Consider the following 17,367-nt stretch of genomic DNA (forward strand, 5'->3'; position numbering starts at 1 on the left):
GCAATTGATTTGAAAGTAGCCTTTATCATCAACAAAATTTTCACCGTCTGTTAAAACTAAACAACAAATAACAGATCTGGCATAGAGTAAAATAGTTGCTCCTTGTAACTAAGAAAAGGGTGCACAGAGGCATTTGAAGCATCCATAAGTAGCACATTCCCATCCTACAGTGTTTATCACACACACACACACACACACACACCAAGCAGGCAGTCTGTGGCATTTTACCACACAGAGCATCTCTGCTGTTTTGGAAATTCTCTCTTCAATGCTGACAGGAAAAAGCATTTTATTAATGTGGCAATCGGAAAATGACCTTTGCATGTGGTGAGAGCTGTCTATTTTACATTCAATATTTAATCATTTGATAAAGTATAGAACAAGCCCAATGACAGCAATTCATCACTTTCATCTAAAAGCCTTTTGCGAGGCTCCGAGCACCATGCAGGGTCTGTATGCTCCACTGCGTCTACAGCTAATTAACTGACTGTGGTTTGTTAATGGAGTTTCCTACAAAGTGCTTTCTACCGCCACATCACTCTGGTCATTCCAGGTCATTATCTGATGACTAATAAAGCTCTTCCTCTTTGAATCCACACACTTTGTAAAAGCTATCATTGGCATCTATTGTATAATGAGATTCATACTGTATATTGTCCTTTTGCTTGCTGTATAAGTTGCAATTAGTCTAAGAAAGTCTGGTCTAACAAACCTAAAAATAAATGTGCTGAGAAATTGTCACACTTTTTTTACATAGGAAATGACTGGCATTTGGCCTACATAATTTAGCAAAAAACTAAACAGAAGTAATTTGTAACTATCAGTTGAACAAAGCAAAAGCAAAGGATGTAGTCAGTTTATCTTTAACGTATTCATCCTCATGAGACCTGAGCATGACTTTTCCATTTTCCTTCTTGATTTGTAACTAGTAACACCAAATAAACATGAAAAAATATATATATATTAAAATACAAATTTATGGCAACATTTGTGGATAGAAGGACTAAGTTGTGAAATTTTAAATAATACCAAGCTATAGAAACTTTTGGTTTTTAATTTAAATGTTCATTATGTTTTCAGGAGTGTTGGTTAATCATGTTTTTGAGACACTACAGACATTACAGCTGATTTTCTGTAAAGCTGCATTGGAACAATGTGTATTGGGAAAAACACAAATAAAAAGTATACAAACTAAAATTATTTGACTTGATTTGACTTATATGTTCCTATGGGTTTTTTTTCCCCACTTTGGCAACAAAATCTCAATGTTCTCTGCACTGTCAAAAAACAAGTTCTAGCCAGTGCTGAAGCATTTTACCAATCAGAAATTAGCATAAATTATTCTGATTCAAAGTAATGGCCAGCATTGTCTAATCACTGCCAACCATGTTAAAATAAATGTATACATTATTCATCTAAATTCAGATTACCATTGTCCCATGCCATTGTACACATTAATGCACACTGTGTTTAGCTGTGTGGAGTTTCGTGCTAAATCGCTCAAATAAAAAAAAAAAATGGCATATCGGATGAAACTAGAGACTCTTTTCTTCTAATCTTTTGACTTCAATGTAAAAACTTAATTAGGTTTCTTACCAGATATAGTTTTGTTGGCATTTCTCCCAAAGACAAACTCTGCTGTGATCGGCACCATGTTGTTTTGTTAATGACTCCACATGTCGAAAGTTTAACCCTTTACTGACAGTCCAGACTGTCCTGAACAGAGATCAGTCAGTTTAAATGAAATTAAAATTATGCTCTGCATACAGCGAAGCCAAAATACAAGGTCCACGCATGTGTAAGTGGTGTCGCACGAGGTTAAACATAAATGGATCTCGAACTGGTTACAAATCTACAAAAAAATAAAATAAAAGTGAGGGGAAACAACTCCTAACCAATTTCTTTCCAAAGAGAGCAGGTGAGAACAAAATAGTTTGAGGCGACCTAACATGCCGGTATGTTGTGTGAATACTGTAGATGCTGCGTGGTAGTCTGAATTTCGCTACATCTGAAAAAACTAATTTTTCCAAGCCAGTGATAAACATTCTTATCTCACTGTAAACACCGAAGTAACACGTAAAGCGTGCGAGCTTGAGACAAATCTTTAGAGATAAAATGTTAGCAAATATGGGAAATAATATGTAAACAGTGCTTGTAGTTACAGACTGATTGTGTGGATCTTGCATCAAAATATGAATATAAGCAAACTTGGTCATAACATTAAGATGTCAGGATAATACATTGGAATACAAAATATACAAATGAAAAATTATTAAACACATTAAACACTTGGTTCCAGAAACCCATCACAAGATCCTACTGCTCCTATTAATGTCGCTGAGGATGTGAGTCAAGGTAAGCTTAGAGTGTAGCAAAGCAACTATAGATTGTTTAAGCATCCAACACACTTGTAACATTTTCAACAGAAAGGGCATTTGGCCTATATTATAAAAATATGAATTGGCCATCTTTATGAATGCCAAGTACACAGCATGTATTACATATGCATTAGCAGGTTCATTTGCATAGTGTAATAATAGACCATTTTCACAGACTGTGATGATGCGTTTCCACCTTATTTAGTAAGAGTAAATCTAGCAAACTTTCATATAATCATTTTCTTTTTTTTTTTTTGAGGGTAAGTTTATAACTCGATTCTTTGTGTTGTATTACCTTGGAATTAGTTGAAAAAAAAATCAATTACCACAGCAGCAAGGTGTTTCTATTACAGCTGCTGAGAGAGTTACAGTAAATTTGGCATCTTCTCTTAATCCACCACTCTCTATTTTTTTCTTACTCTGAAAAGTCATTCAAATATAATAGTGGGTAATTTATTTTGCTCGTGGAGCAAATGGGTAAGTGAAAATAATATTTGCTGTGGTCTCATATTCACCGCTGTCGAAGTTTACCCTGCAATCATTTACTTCTGCGTTCCAAATCCCGGAAAATGAAAAAGGTTTATAGCAATAATAGCAATCTCAATCACAATTATGAAAGACTAAAGTATTAGCACAAGTGCCATTACAACTACCACTTATTCTATTCAGTATACTTTGCACATGAACCTGATGGTAGCATACACATCAGACATGCCATTTATGGCTCAGGGAAATATAAATCCTGTGTTCATCATGCTTGTAGAGGGCTCCTTACCAACATCAGAGGAAGAAGAGATAGTAGAGGCAGGAGGTAGAAGTAGAACCTGCGAAGAAGGTGAAGGAGGTGTAGACACTAAAGAAAATTATTCCTCAGAGGACAGTGAGAAGCACACAGTGAAGGACCTAAGATTGAAGTAAATTGTTGTATCATCCTTGTAAGATTGGTTAAATGATCCTCAACATTTTCATCACTTAGGTTTTTCAGATTTCTTAAGATTTGATTATTTTGTCAATTTGTTATTTTGTATGATGGGAAAGGGGCCCCCCCACACGGTCTTTGCATAAGGCCCATGTTTCTGTGCTACGCCCATGGGTGATACATTGTATATTAACAATATAATTGCAATGATTTTGCTGACGATATAAAATTCAGCAATATTGTGTATATCGCAATTATTTTAATTAAAATTTTATTTGGCTATTTAGTTTCATAAAGAGCATCAGTTGACTAATTTCAAAATTCTTCAGGGCAGCACAATTAATCAAAATGGCTTTATGGTCATATGTGATTAATAAACTGCAAAAGGCTGCAGTGAAAGACAGATAAACATGTCTTTGTGCTCTTTAGAAGGTGTATATAAAATATATGTGTACATATCAATGAAAATGATTACATCTCATGCTCCCTTGAGTTATTTTTGTGAAAAACTGTGAGGAAATGTTACAACGAAGGAGGACACAGGAGTAGGATCCAAATGCAGCTTAAAGTATTTAATAAAATGAACAAAGTACAGATTAACGGGGTAAACACAGGAACAAAAGAAACATCCACAATGGGAAAAACGGGAACAGAGAAAACATGAACGAACGGAATGGGTGGAGAACAAGAGGTCAAAAAAGTTATTAAAAACACATACAACAACTGACAAGGACTGAAATAAAATAAGGGCATTATATACAAACTGACAAATGAGGGAATGGAACACAGGTGTGTACAATAGAGAACAGCTGGAAGTGAACAGAGCAGGGGATTATGGGAAGTGTAGTCTGGGGGGAACAGATGACAGAGGCAAAACACAGGGCAGACAACAGTGAATCATAACAGGAAACATTCCTTTCTTATTTTTAAATAGATTTTGATCCAATTACTTTTATCGATTTAATCTACTTGGCTACAATGGCTGTTTGTATGAAATGATGGTTTCTCTGATTTAAAAAAAAAATAACTTTTGAGGCTTTTTAAAACAAATGCATTATTATTGATATTGTCACGCCCGGCTTTGCCGTGCTGGGTGTGCTCACTCCACCAATTACCGAATAATGTTTGGGCCGTTTCTCTTCCCCCAGTCTGAAGGGGGAGCTGTTGGTTTTCGGTCCATCTGACAGCAGCTGATGGGCGGGACTGTTTAAAAACCTCTCCTGCCAGTTGCTAGGCGGCTCTAGGCGGCTCTAGGCTGTGCGTCTCGGCATGGCTATGGTGGCAACACCATCCTACTCCTTTTTGTTTGTTTGCATTACACATAGTCTAGCCTACATTTAACTGATTTGCACTACACTTTGGATTAGATTCCTTTTTGTTTTTCATTTACTGACTTTATGTATTTATTGATTTAAATTATTTCATCGTATAATTTAATGTTTAAATAAACTGTTTTTGATTTAACTGAACAAATGGTGTGGTCTCCCCTATGTCATTGCTACTGTGAGCCAGGTAGTCGTGACAATATATATATATTGAATATCATTAATAGGCTGAAAAATATTGAAATCTAATTATTTAACCATATCGCCCAGCCCTAATGTCAAACTGTGGATATACATACTGTATGGGAATTGTGTGCTCATTTACAAACTTACAGCTTGATAATCATAGTTTTATGTTATATATCTATACACACACACTGATCAGCCACAACATTAAAACAACCTGCCTAATATTGTGTAGGTCCCCTTCGTGTCGCCAAAACAGTGCCATCCCGCATCTCAGAATAGCATTCTGAGATGCTATTCTTCTCACCACAATTGTACAAAGATGTATTTCTGAGTTACTGTAGACTTTCAGTTTGAACCAATCTGGCCATTATCTGTTGACCTCTCTCATCTACAAGGCGTTTCCATCTGCAGATCTGCCACTCACTGGATGTTTTTTGTTTTTAGCACCATTCTGAGTAAATTCTAGAGACTGTTGCACGTGAAAATCCCAGGAGATCAGAGGTTACAGAAATACCCAAACCATACCAAAATGTGAGAGAGGAAGAGGAAGGTGAAGAGAGGGGGAGGAAGCATGCATATCCAGTGCCACAAGCGACAGTGAATTGCCACTAAATGTCTCTATTACCGCTCCTCTTTAATTAAAAGCACATGTAACCACAGATGCTATCAGTTCATGTTGCAAGGGAAACTTCCCAAAGGAGACTAGAAGTATAAGGTTACGACAAAGATCCACTGAGACACACAGTGAGAAAGCTCCTGCCTCTTCACTTCAACTTTACTTGTGTTGGGCTCAAGAGGTTAAAGCATCTTAACCTCATCCTAATCCAAGCATAATTAAAAGGACAAGGCAAACGGAAGGATTCAAGAAGTCTGACCCTTTTCTATGGTTCTTCTCTTTTTCTTTTGTTGCCATAGTCTGAAAACAGCACAGATCATGTTAACATCACTCGGTCATTATGAACAGTCTTAAAAAGGCACTAAACACCAAACAATGCCATTGATATGTACAGAAGACGAGTTCAATGAATGCAGGCCGACTTAAATATCTTAACATTCTCAAACCAAGATAAATGTACTTGTTTTATGTAGGCACACTGTAAAAAAAAAATCCTGTAAAAAAACAGAAAACTATTTACTGGTTTATTTTGAAGTTGTTTTTGTTGCAGTTACTTGTATTTTAATGTTCAGCTTTTACTTTTTTATGTAAAAGTATGTTTGTTAATTGTCACCATTGTTGTGTTTTGTATGCCGAGAGTTGATGTTTGTGTGTGTCTTGTTAACAAATTCTGTAATTCTGTTCATCAAAAACATCAAACACTCAGTTTGCTGATATAATTTTGCTGAAATATCCTTTACTGTTTTTATGTGTAATGCATAACTATTGACATGTTTAATGCCGTTTACGAGCTAAGTTCAGATATTCAGTCTGACCTTAAGTTTTGTCTTCCAACTATCACAGTGCATCCACTCGTGATTTACTTAAACACAAATGGACTGGCTGAAAGAATATAATATAATAATAAAGAAGGTCTGAGATGCTCAAGAGAACACTAATCACCATAATGGTGACTTAAAAAAAAAACACAACTATTGATAACAAAACAACAACACTAATTAAACTAAGACTTCTATTAAGTCTGAATATAAACTTTTGTACATGTTTTCTTGTTTGTTTTACATTTTTGTAGCCCCAATGCATTTCCAAAGCATGAATACTTATTCAAGCGCAAAGGCTTATGGGTATTTCACCATTATAACCCACAATGCAGTGCTATGCTGTTATTTTACTGTGTGCAGGTTGTTGTTGTTTTATTTTTGTTTTTATCATAAAAAATACACTGTTCAATCCTGGCAAAACTGTACATTTAATATGTATTTCCCCTAATGCCTTGCTTAGAACAGCTATTTACTGTAAAACTAGTCACTTCACAGTGAGCCTGCTCTTGATCTCCCAGAATGCAACATTTTTAACAGCAAACTACTGTATTTAAGAATCACAGTAGATTGCTGTAGGAATTTGGCTGTAAATTTACAGTAATTTTTTACAGTGCAAATATGTAATGAAAAAAGGTTTTTGCTTAAAACTAGACAAAATAGTTTGCTGATGAGGTAATAAAAATAAACATTTCAAGATATACTCTACTGTATAATCTTATTTTTAACAGTCTGCTCACTTAAAGGGGCTTAATATAATTCATTCTGATAATAAAATATAATATCTGCCTCTTTAGCAAAGGCTCGACAGCTCACCATGATGGTTTCATAGTGTATATGCATTTAAAGCTTAGCTGCATTACTCTCTTCATGCTCAACATGAGTGGCTCTAGTGAGTCTTATTTCATTCTCAGGACAGGATGCAGTTGTTCTTATGGAGGAAAGATCCTTCCAGGAAGCCCTGTCATGCCATCCAAAAGGAAATAACCTTTACCCTCTCCCTCTTATCCGGAGCTGTGTGCTGGGAAAAGTGTGGGAGCAGAAGGTTTAGAACTCTGACCTTCTAAACTAGATTTACAAAACAATGTTTTAGGACTCAACCATGAAACATTTGCATTTTTATAGGCTTCTGAAACATTAATAGCACTTAAAAAGGTCATATCATACTTTAAAAAATAATAATTCCTTAAGGTCCACTTTCAATGTTAGTAAAATTTTATGCACCAAAATATTTATATTTTAGTGTTTCATGACCATTTTCATCTCTCTCTCCAGCCCTTATAATGCTGTGCCTTTAAGACTTCTGTATGTAAATTCCCTTATGTTCGGATGTGATTTGAGAAACAGCGCTCATGCGCTTGCTGCGGGTTTGCTGTCGTGACTCGTGTCCATTCTGCTCCATCCTTCAATAACAGCCTCATTGCAAAGCCTGTATCACGTTGTAACAATCACAAATATTCCACACAGAAATGTGCCACACAAACTGTTAGATCAGACTGTTAGAAGTAATATATGCATCCTGCTTCCTCCATATATCCTCACCTTTACTGGGCAGGTCAAGTTTCTAAAAAGTGAATAGATGCAGTTGTTGATGTGCCCACACATGTTAAAGGGATAGTTCTTCCAAAATGTACTCACCCTCATGCCATCCCAGATGTGTATGACTTTCTTTCTTCTGCTGAACACAAATTAATATTTTGAGGGGACTATCTCATCTCTGTAGGTCCTCACAATGCAAGTAAATGGGTGGAAGAATTTTGAAGGTCCAAAAAGCATATAAAGGCAGCATAAAAGTAATCCATATGGCTCCAGTGGTTAAATCCATGTCTTTAGAAGCGATATGATGTGTGTGGTCGAGAAACAGATCCATATTTAAGTCCTTTTTCTACTATAAATCTCCACTTTCAATTTCACATTCTTCTTTTGTTTTTGGCGATTCATATTTTTGGTGCATATTGCCACCTACTGGGCAGGGAGGAGAATATATTATATCCTTAGAGTAAATAAGGACTTAAATGTTGATCTGTTTCTCACCCACACCTATCATATCACTTCTGAAGATTTCAATGTAATCACTGTAGTTTTTTTGGGTTAATTTTATGCTACCTTTATGTGCATTTTGAAGATTCAAATGTTTGAAACCCATTCACTTGCATTGAGGACCTACAGAGCTGAAACTTTCTTCTAAAAATCATTATTTGTGTTTTGCAGAAGAAAATGTCAAAATATCCAGAGAAATGTGATTCCTTATGATAAGACCCCTTTAATAATACTCCCCAAAATGCTGCACACATGCTAAGTCATATTTTATATAGATCTCTAGAAAATCCACAAAGCAGAAGTGAACTGAAAAGGGAAGTTCACGCATGTTCTCTTTTGCTCTTCATGTTTTCAGTTTAAAATCTAGTCATGAATTGGCCACTCGTTTTTTGAAGTGAGAAACAGGTATGGGCTAATTTTTGCACACACTGTCCTGTGATATCTCAACAAAACCTTAGCTTTACTAGTTTTAGAAGAACAACGAAACAAACTCTCCATTAGATATTCCTTGCCAAGAGAAAGATTTTCTGGCACTAGTGGACTTCCCAGTATTCTGTAAGCAAACTTAGCATTTTACTAACATGCCAACTCCAAAAAGTCCTCAGCTAGGAATGTGGAGTCCCATCGTAGCGAGTGTCAACACGTAAACACCCAACAGGTCGAGGCGAGAGACTTACCACTTCACTTAGAGCAGAAGAAAAACACTCAGATGAAGACTGCACCACCCATGCCAGGAGCAAGGGCTGGTTATATAGAAATGACAGTAGCAACAAGTAATGTTTTTCCTAATTGATGGGCCATCCTCCAATTTGCTTTCAATTTAACCTCTTTAGATGTGAAAATAAAAAAAAAGCTAATATGTACATCTTGGTTTTTTTTGACTGCCATTTTTGACTGCGACTTTTGCCCTCTTTTGCAAAGTTGTGGAAATGTAATAGTGGATTTTTTCTTTTGCTGTCAGAGCAAATCTTTTTATAATTATTTGTAAATTATTTATAATGGTTTCCCATTGATATACAGTACAAGAAACAAGAACATTACATTTACATGCATTATCAAGAACACATACTAACATATCCCACCCCATAACATCAGAGGAAGAGTGTCAAATTAGCACCAGTTGTAACCAAAACAAAAAAGTTTTGCACAAGTTTCTGAACCCTGGGGTGTTCACCCTTCCCAACTCGCCCTCTTCTGACCTCCATTAGTGACACAAGGTCTCATTTGTACCCCTAATCTGAGCTAATGTGTAAATTAACACTCATTTTCAAGGGACGTAGATGAAGGGAACAGCATTCCAGACGTGCTGCATTGCCAGATCAGCATTTCACAATCCCACCCTTATCCCATGATGTGGAGTGGAGTTTGTGCAGGAGTCACAAGAGATCGGCCATCTATAAAGGATCAAAGGAGATTTGACCAACATGGTGTCTAACACCATTCAGAATGAGAAGTCCTGTTCACTCTGACCCCAGTCTCTCCCCAACCTTAAGAAAATCACATCCATGTTAGTATGTTAGCAGAGAATATTCCAAGCCTGATCAAATTGCAGTTTTGTTTTCTGTTGATCTCGCAGTGTCTCTATCTCTCTTAATCTCTTTTTTCACAAGGCACTCAGGAATAATTTACTTTTAATTCTTGTTTTTATGTGTTAAGAGGCCTGTTTAAAGTGAAATAAGCACAGAATCAGCATCTTTTAGTTTGGTGTACAAATTCAAATCAAAGTGGCATTCGAGCTGATTACAGCTTTTTGAAAATGTATTAGCATCTCTCTAAAGAATCGGAGAATGCATGTTTTCGCTTGACTGTGTAAATGAATCTTTTTTAATTAAATCATTTCAAACATTTGGGCCAATCAGACATGATAACTTTGCTACCCCCTAGTGGTTGATTCAGTAACTGCTGTATTAAACCATCAGTCTTCTCGTTAAAGCTGCAGTTATTATCCAAAGTGATGTAGGTCAATCTTAATGAGTGTATCATAAGGGAATTAGATAGGAAAGTGCAGCCAAGCAGCACGTCATAATGATGCAATCAGATCTTGCTGAAGCTATCTCTCTCTCTCTCTCTCTCTCTCTCTCTCTCACACACACACACACACACACACACACACACACACACACACACACACACATGTTGTGTTTCCATGTTTTATGGGGACTTTCCATAGACATAATGGTTTTTATACTGTACAAACTTTATATTCTATCCCCTAAACCTAACCCTACCCCTAAACCTAACCCTCACAGAAAACTTTCTGCATTTTTACATTTTCAAAAAACACAATTTAGTATGATTTATAAGCTGTTTTCCTCATGGGGACCGACAAAATGTCCCCACAAGGTCAAAAATTTCGGGTTTTACTATCCTTATGGGGACATTTGGTCCCCACAAAGTGATAAATACACGCTCACACACACACACACACACACACACACACACACACAGGGCTTCCAAAGATCACAGTGAATATCTGTTATTTAAAAATCTAATTTGTTAATGATATAAACATAAAGGTTTAGTATTTTGAAAATTTAAAACAAAGAAATTTATTTATGTAAAATGCACTATTTCTAGGTCACTAAACAAATAAGGAAATATGTTACAGAGAACACTTTAACTCCTAAAGAGGGTCAGATTTCCTTGCTTTCATTAAAGCACACATGATGCTCTTTGGAAAATTCTCAATTCAAGCAGGTATAACATGAATCATCGGCTTGACTTCTGAACCCCTCTGTATACTTGCTAATGTATACAGGGCATGCATGCAAAGCCCCAAATATGTACACACAAGCTCACTCACGCAAATGCTGGAACCCACAAATACAACAACACGGAGCGCAGGGGTGTCTTTTTTCCTCTTTTCCTCTCTCCTCTGGAAAGGTTAGAGACGTTTTGAAAGCAGAATTTTGGCACCCCCCGGCAACACTGTTTGATCATGACATGTTGAGAGGTGGGTATGATTTGTTCTGTAGTCGAGAGCACATCTGCTGTCTGACCTATATTTCCTGTGCTTTACGCAACTGATTGGAAAGACCACAGGGAAACATAATGAGCAGGCAGCATCATGTTCCCACAGAGAACATATCAGACTACGAGTGTTTCTGTAAAAGAGAAAGAAGTGTGTGTGCCTTTAAATTTGGGGGAAGCTACTTTGAAACTATAGCTTGCCAAGCTACAAGCTACTGATAATTTAAAGGAATAGTTCACTCAAATTCTGCCATAATTTACTCACCATCATGTTGTTCCAAACCTGATTGTCTTTTCAAAACAATGACTACGGTTACATGGACACAAGAAAGCGGGTTAATGTTTAGATGCACTGTATAAGCAGGGTCCTCTTTACTCCTATATACATGCAGCTCTGTCAGTAAGTAGCTTTAACCACAGCAATGTAAATTCCCTGCAACGCTTGTGTAAATAACAAATATGGTATCCGAAAAATATTTCACTATTTTATTCTCTGTTGCTTCGGTTTATTTATAGATATTCCAGGGTTGTTGCTGTGTTTGTTTCCTTAGCTTTCTCTCGCGATGTGCAGCGGATCTGAGCTTCAATAGTACTAGCGCATATGCAAACGTGAGGGACTGTCAATATTTTACAATATTTTCCCACTGTAATCCCAGAAATATTTTGTTGACTTGATGTTGGGCTCTATCCTATGACGTCTGTTCCACGCACATGCATACTCTTCAAAAACCTGTTAGAACGCCGTGTTACATGGCCACATTAGCAGCACCTAGGTGTGTTAAACCGCTTTCTCTCAATCCCTTAAACGGTGGAAGAAAATCTGCGTTCTCCTTTACATGACGTTTCAGAACACTGCTTTCTGCAAAAACCCTGGAATAAACAGTTTTCTTAAGTGCATGTAAACGTGGTCAGTAACAGATGTTAGTACCACACTTTAAAGCATGAACGTTTGCCACTGCGAGCTTCTCTTATGCACTCATAAACGTGTGACAAACGTTAATATTTAACAGAGTAATGGCGTAAAAGTTGTGCTGTTTCTCACCAAAATCTAACACATTTCTTCAGAAGACTTGGAGTATAATGCACACGTTTTAAGGACTACTTTTATGATACTTTTGGGTCCTGCAATTTTTTAGTCTCTATCAACTGTGACTGTATTGAAAAGACAGACCAAGGTCTTCATTAAAAAGTATTCTTTTGTGTTCTGTTTTAACAACATTAAAACTACTTGAAGTTCGCCCAATAATTTACAAATTATCTCATCATTTACTCACCCTCATGCCATCCCAGAAGTGTGTGATTTTCTTTTGCAGAACACAAACAAAGACTCAGCTCTGTAGGTCCACACAATGCAAGTCAATATATACAAATAACATAAAACTTTGAAGATCCAAAACACACATAAAAGCACCATAAAAGTAATCCATAAGACTCCAGTGGTTTAATCTGTCTTCTGAAGTGATCCAGATGGGTTTGGGTGAGAACAGACCGGAATATAGCAAATGTTTCACTATAAATCTTGACATCAGCAGTCTCCTTGAAATAATAACCGTGCCTAGGAAATGTAATGGCAAGATGTACAGTGAATTAGGAGTAATATTTTGGTTTGTTCTCACCAAAAACTGATTGGATCTCTTCAGAAGACATGCTGCCTTTATGTGTTTTTTGGAGCTTCAAAGTTTTGGTCACCATTCACTTGCATTGTATGGACCTACAGAGCTGAAATATTCTTCTAAAAATCTTTGTTTGTGTTCTGCAGAAGAAAGAAAGTCATACACATCTGGTAAGGCATTAGAGTAAGTAAATTATGAGATTATTAAATTTCTTAAAGAGGCAATATCTTATGTAAATAGCTTTTTAATTATGATTTACTTTATAATTTTATCAGAACAATATTTTTTTTTACTTGAAAACAACAAATCTATTTAGATAAAAACAACAACAACAAAATACAATCCAATGCCAAACAAAGCAGTACTTGACTAAATTTTGGACTATTAAAAAAAGTCCTAAATACGGCTCAAGGCCTTTTGTGTAGCAGGGAAATTTACATGAACTCATGAACCATCCGAACAAATTCACTGAAATAAATCTACCTTCCAACGCCACTTGAAAGATGGCATTATTATCTTGCTCCCCTGTCATGCTGTGTACACAATACAATGCAACATTTTAAACTGCAATAGTGTTTTGTCGTGCTTCAACGCTACTTATTAAAAAAAGTATTAAGTGACTGGAAAAGCAACACTATTTTGATAAACAACTGAACTACTATCCTGCATCTGACAAATGCAATAAAGTTAGTAGTGTCAATAATTCTAATTAGTTACTCTCCAACACCGGTGCGTTTATGAGTATAGGCCCTTGTGTGCAGCGGAAAGGGAGAAGAGGGGAAGTTCATGTATGTTAATGCTTATTTGAGCATACATGCCTACCTTTCTTTCCTTGCTTGCAGGTCGGCCTCAAAAAGCCATTATATAAAGCTATAGTCTTGCCACAAGCCATAACTCTTGGTCTTTTGAATAAGCCTATCCACCATTACAAGCCCAGCCTCGCACCGTTCCCCCTGGGTTTGTTTGTTGATGGAGCTGAGACAAATTGCCATGCCTACAGGCATCAGACAATACTCTGGGAATACTGATGGTTTTGGCCTTTACACAGAGAACTGACTACAGATCAGCCACCATATCAGATATCCTGCAGGGAAATCTTATCCAAACTCTGCTACTAACAACCTGTGTCTACTACACAGGGTTAATTACTCTATCTACAGCTAAACACTACAGCACTAAGTCAACAAGTGGGGCTGAAAAATGTCTGAAATCCACCCAGGATCAGAGTCCAGGTTTTGAAGAATGGCTAGGCATGGCTAGGACTTAGTTGGGGGGCCCTGGGTAATCTTCTCTAGCTTGGATCACTCTCCAGGTGGTCCAGACCTCAAAGGAATAAACCTCAGTCATAAGCAGGAATGGGAATCGTGAGGAATTCAAATATTCTGGATCTGATTCAGATTCCACAACAAGTGTGGCTTCTTTAATCCCATTAGTAAATGATTTAGTACTTTGAGAAAGCAAACCTTCTAGCTCTCAATAATTGATCCTAACTATATTGGCCAATAATATACAAAAATACTCAACAAATTAATTATATTTTTGGTTAAATATTGGTCTTTTTTTAATCAAATTACAATTATAACAAAACCCTTAATATGCATTTGAAACAATCACTCAGTAAATGCATTCAGTACACTGACATGAGCATTTATAATCCAGCTATAGCAGGTTTTTGATTAGTCACACTACAGTTTTCATCTGTCTTTGATTTCAGTTCAGTTTAAGCTTCATTTGTCGGAAAAACTGACTGACCAATGAGATAAGAGCTTTTTGTCATTTTTCCAGAACCGCTGCAGCTGCTCAATCCAGAACTTTAGTGCCACTAATCAACTGGTGAACACCGGCATTAGATGTGCAGCTGACATCCCCCCAAAAATAAAAATAAATAAATAAATAAATAAAATAAATATAAAAATAAATAGTTGCAATTCATGAACCCTATGAACAGCAAACATAAACCTGTTCCATTTTTAGAAGTCAGCATATAGTGTTTTGTCTTAATGTATATTATTTAATATGTATACACTTTGCCTGTTATAGTCTCATGGCATTAACAATAGCAGCGAGTTTTGGCAATTTGTTTGCACTCAAGCTTGTGGTAATATATCCCATAAAAAGACTCGTTACATGAAATATTTTACTGTAGACAAACAAATTGCAGAACCACACTACTATTTTTATAGCAAAGATAATATAACAAAATTATTGCAATAATTAAAATAAAGAAAAGGACGCAAACCAATGTTTTACCTGTTATTCTTAATGCACATTATTCCATGTGTGTTTCTATCACTGTACCTTGTGTTATATTACCCAGGCATTAATCCAGACAATATAAAAAGTGAAGCTGGCTTTGGGTATCCGTTTGGAATATACTCGTAGCAAAATACTTGTGGAAATAAATATCCAACAGCGTTTTTACTCATCTCACTCCTTTACTCCTTTAAATGCATCAATACCATGGAAAGAACATAATGAAACATTTATGCCAAATTAGGTAAATAAATGCTTCAACAGTGTTCAATATATTAATCTCTAGCATTGACAGCTGGGCAGGGTAGAAGACTGGTATAAATGTTTGTAAAATAGCAATAGAGTTACCTATTGTACAGAGGGTGAAATAGTTTTACGCTTCATTTTTTACGGTTTTGGTGTAAATAGACCTTTCATCGGAAGTTCGTCTCACACAAAATTTACGGATTTGGTGTGAACAGGCCTTATCATGTATACATGTTGGCCAAAGCAGAGCTATTATTTAAAAAGACAACTTATTGTTTTAGTTGAATGGAATTAGTTCTGATAAAGAACCGGTTGGCAATTCCCAATTCAACTCATCAGTAAATTGTGGCTTAAATAACTATGGCACAAGAAATCTGACAACTGGGCAGTGTGACTCCAAGTCTCCCTAAGAGCTGACAAATTGTCTCCCTCATGGGCTCCAGGCACAGAAACAAACATGCTTTCTTTGGATCTCAGCAGTAGGAGGAAAGACACTCAAATTTTATTAGCATACAATCAGTGACAGGCCAAGCAGTCTCAAATGCCCACCATGTTTGTGTAAGATGATTCTCTGGCCAATGGGACAATCTTCGCTCTATGGGTACACTTGAAAAGTTTATATTTCTCTAGAGTGGATAGACTGAACTCTGTAAATGCAGGAAGTGGTGGAAAGGCTTGGTGCATATACAGTTCACATAATGAAGTAATTCTCTCTCTCTCTCTCTCTCTCTCTCTCTCTCTCTCTCTCTCTCTCTCTCTCTCTCTCTCTCTCTCTCTCTCTCTCTCTCTCTCTCTCTCTCTCTCGCATGGCCGTCTTTGGTCGGCCTTTATCCCTCTTGAGGGCTAATTAGCCTGATTAGGAACTGGGTGTACAGAATCACGACCCAGACCCACCCTACGCCCTGCCACAACTAGATTTGCATTTTAATAAAGAAAATACCAGTGAATAAGTTTACATGGACACCAGAAAGCGGCTTATTGCAATAAAGCGGGTTATTGCGTGAAAGCAGTGTTCCAGTGTATTTGCGCTGTATAAGCAGGGTACTTTTTACTCCCATATATATGCAGCTCAGTCATTAAGCAGCTTTATCCACAGCAACATGATTTCCCTGCAAGGCTTGTGTAAATAACAAACATGGTATCCGAAGACTTTATTTTGTTCTCTGTTGCTTCACTTTAATTCCAGATATTCCAGAGCTGTTGCACTTTTTTTCCATTAACTTTACATTGCAAACTGCAGCGAAATTGCTCTACAATAGTGGGGTTTCCCTTTAAATGTAAAATTCTGGGAAGTATGAATATGAGGGGCAGTCAATATTTTACATTAGTGTGTATAAATGGGTATAGTTTACAGTACATTTTTCACTGTATTCCTAGAAACGTTGAATAATTTCGCTATGTTGGCTTATGTTGGGCTTTTGCTATTCCGATCTGTTCACAAACATGCGCACTCTTCCAACCCCCCTCAACCCTTAAATGCAGACGTTTAATACTTAGGGTTAAGGGTTTAAAAAAAACAACCTAACCAGACTGTTTGAGGAATATCAATATAGTGTTGTTTTGCAACCACTGTAATTACATATGAGGCCAATAATCCCATTGTAACTGTTTCCTGCTTGTTGTCCATTTTTGTCCCTGAAGAGCTCAAAACAGCCTCATCCGTATTCCATTTCCACTTAGCGAGTAGTGGAGAATAACTGGTCAAGGACCTGTGAAGCCTGTTCTTTCCTTTACACTAACAATAACAGGATCTCACCACCAGATGCTCTGTTTCTAACTCTCTCTTTCTCAGTAAAGAGATCAACTACTCTCCCAACTTTCCCCTGGTCTCAAAACAGACAAGAACAACACCCAATCATCAACAAATGGTCAATTCTTATCTTATCAGACACCCCTGAACACAAAAGATTGAAGGAGTGTCCCTCTTCCTTGCCCCCACCCCTCTTGTCCTCTTCAGCAGGGTGTCTGTGGTCCTTATCTCGAGACAGAAGGTTGAGGAC

The 17,367-nt window shown here is 36.9% G+C and overlaps 1 protein-coding gene across 1 annotated transcript in view; it reads right to left on the reverse strand.

The window, feature by feature from the left end:
• The window catches only part of septin12 (septin 12), a 91,587-nt gene that overhangs the window by 43,518 nt on the left and 30,702 nt on the right, over positions 1–17,367 (reverse strand). The gene's annotated exons all lie outside the window — the stretch shown is intronic.

Source organism: Xyrauchen texanus, chromosome 12, assembly GCF_025860055.1.
Source record: "Xyrauchen texanus isolate HMW12.3.18 chromosome 12, RBS_HiC_50CHRs, whole genome shotgun sequence".
In the NCBI taxonomy this organism is placed as follows: domain Eukaryota; kingdom Metazoa; phylum Chordata; class Actinopteri; order Cypriniformes; family Catostomidae; genus Xyrauchen; species Xyrauchen texanus.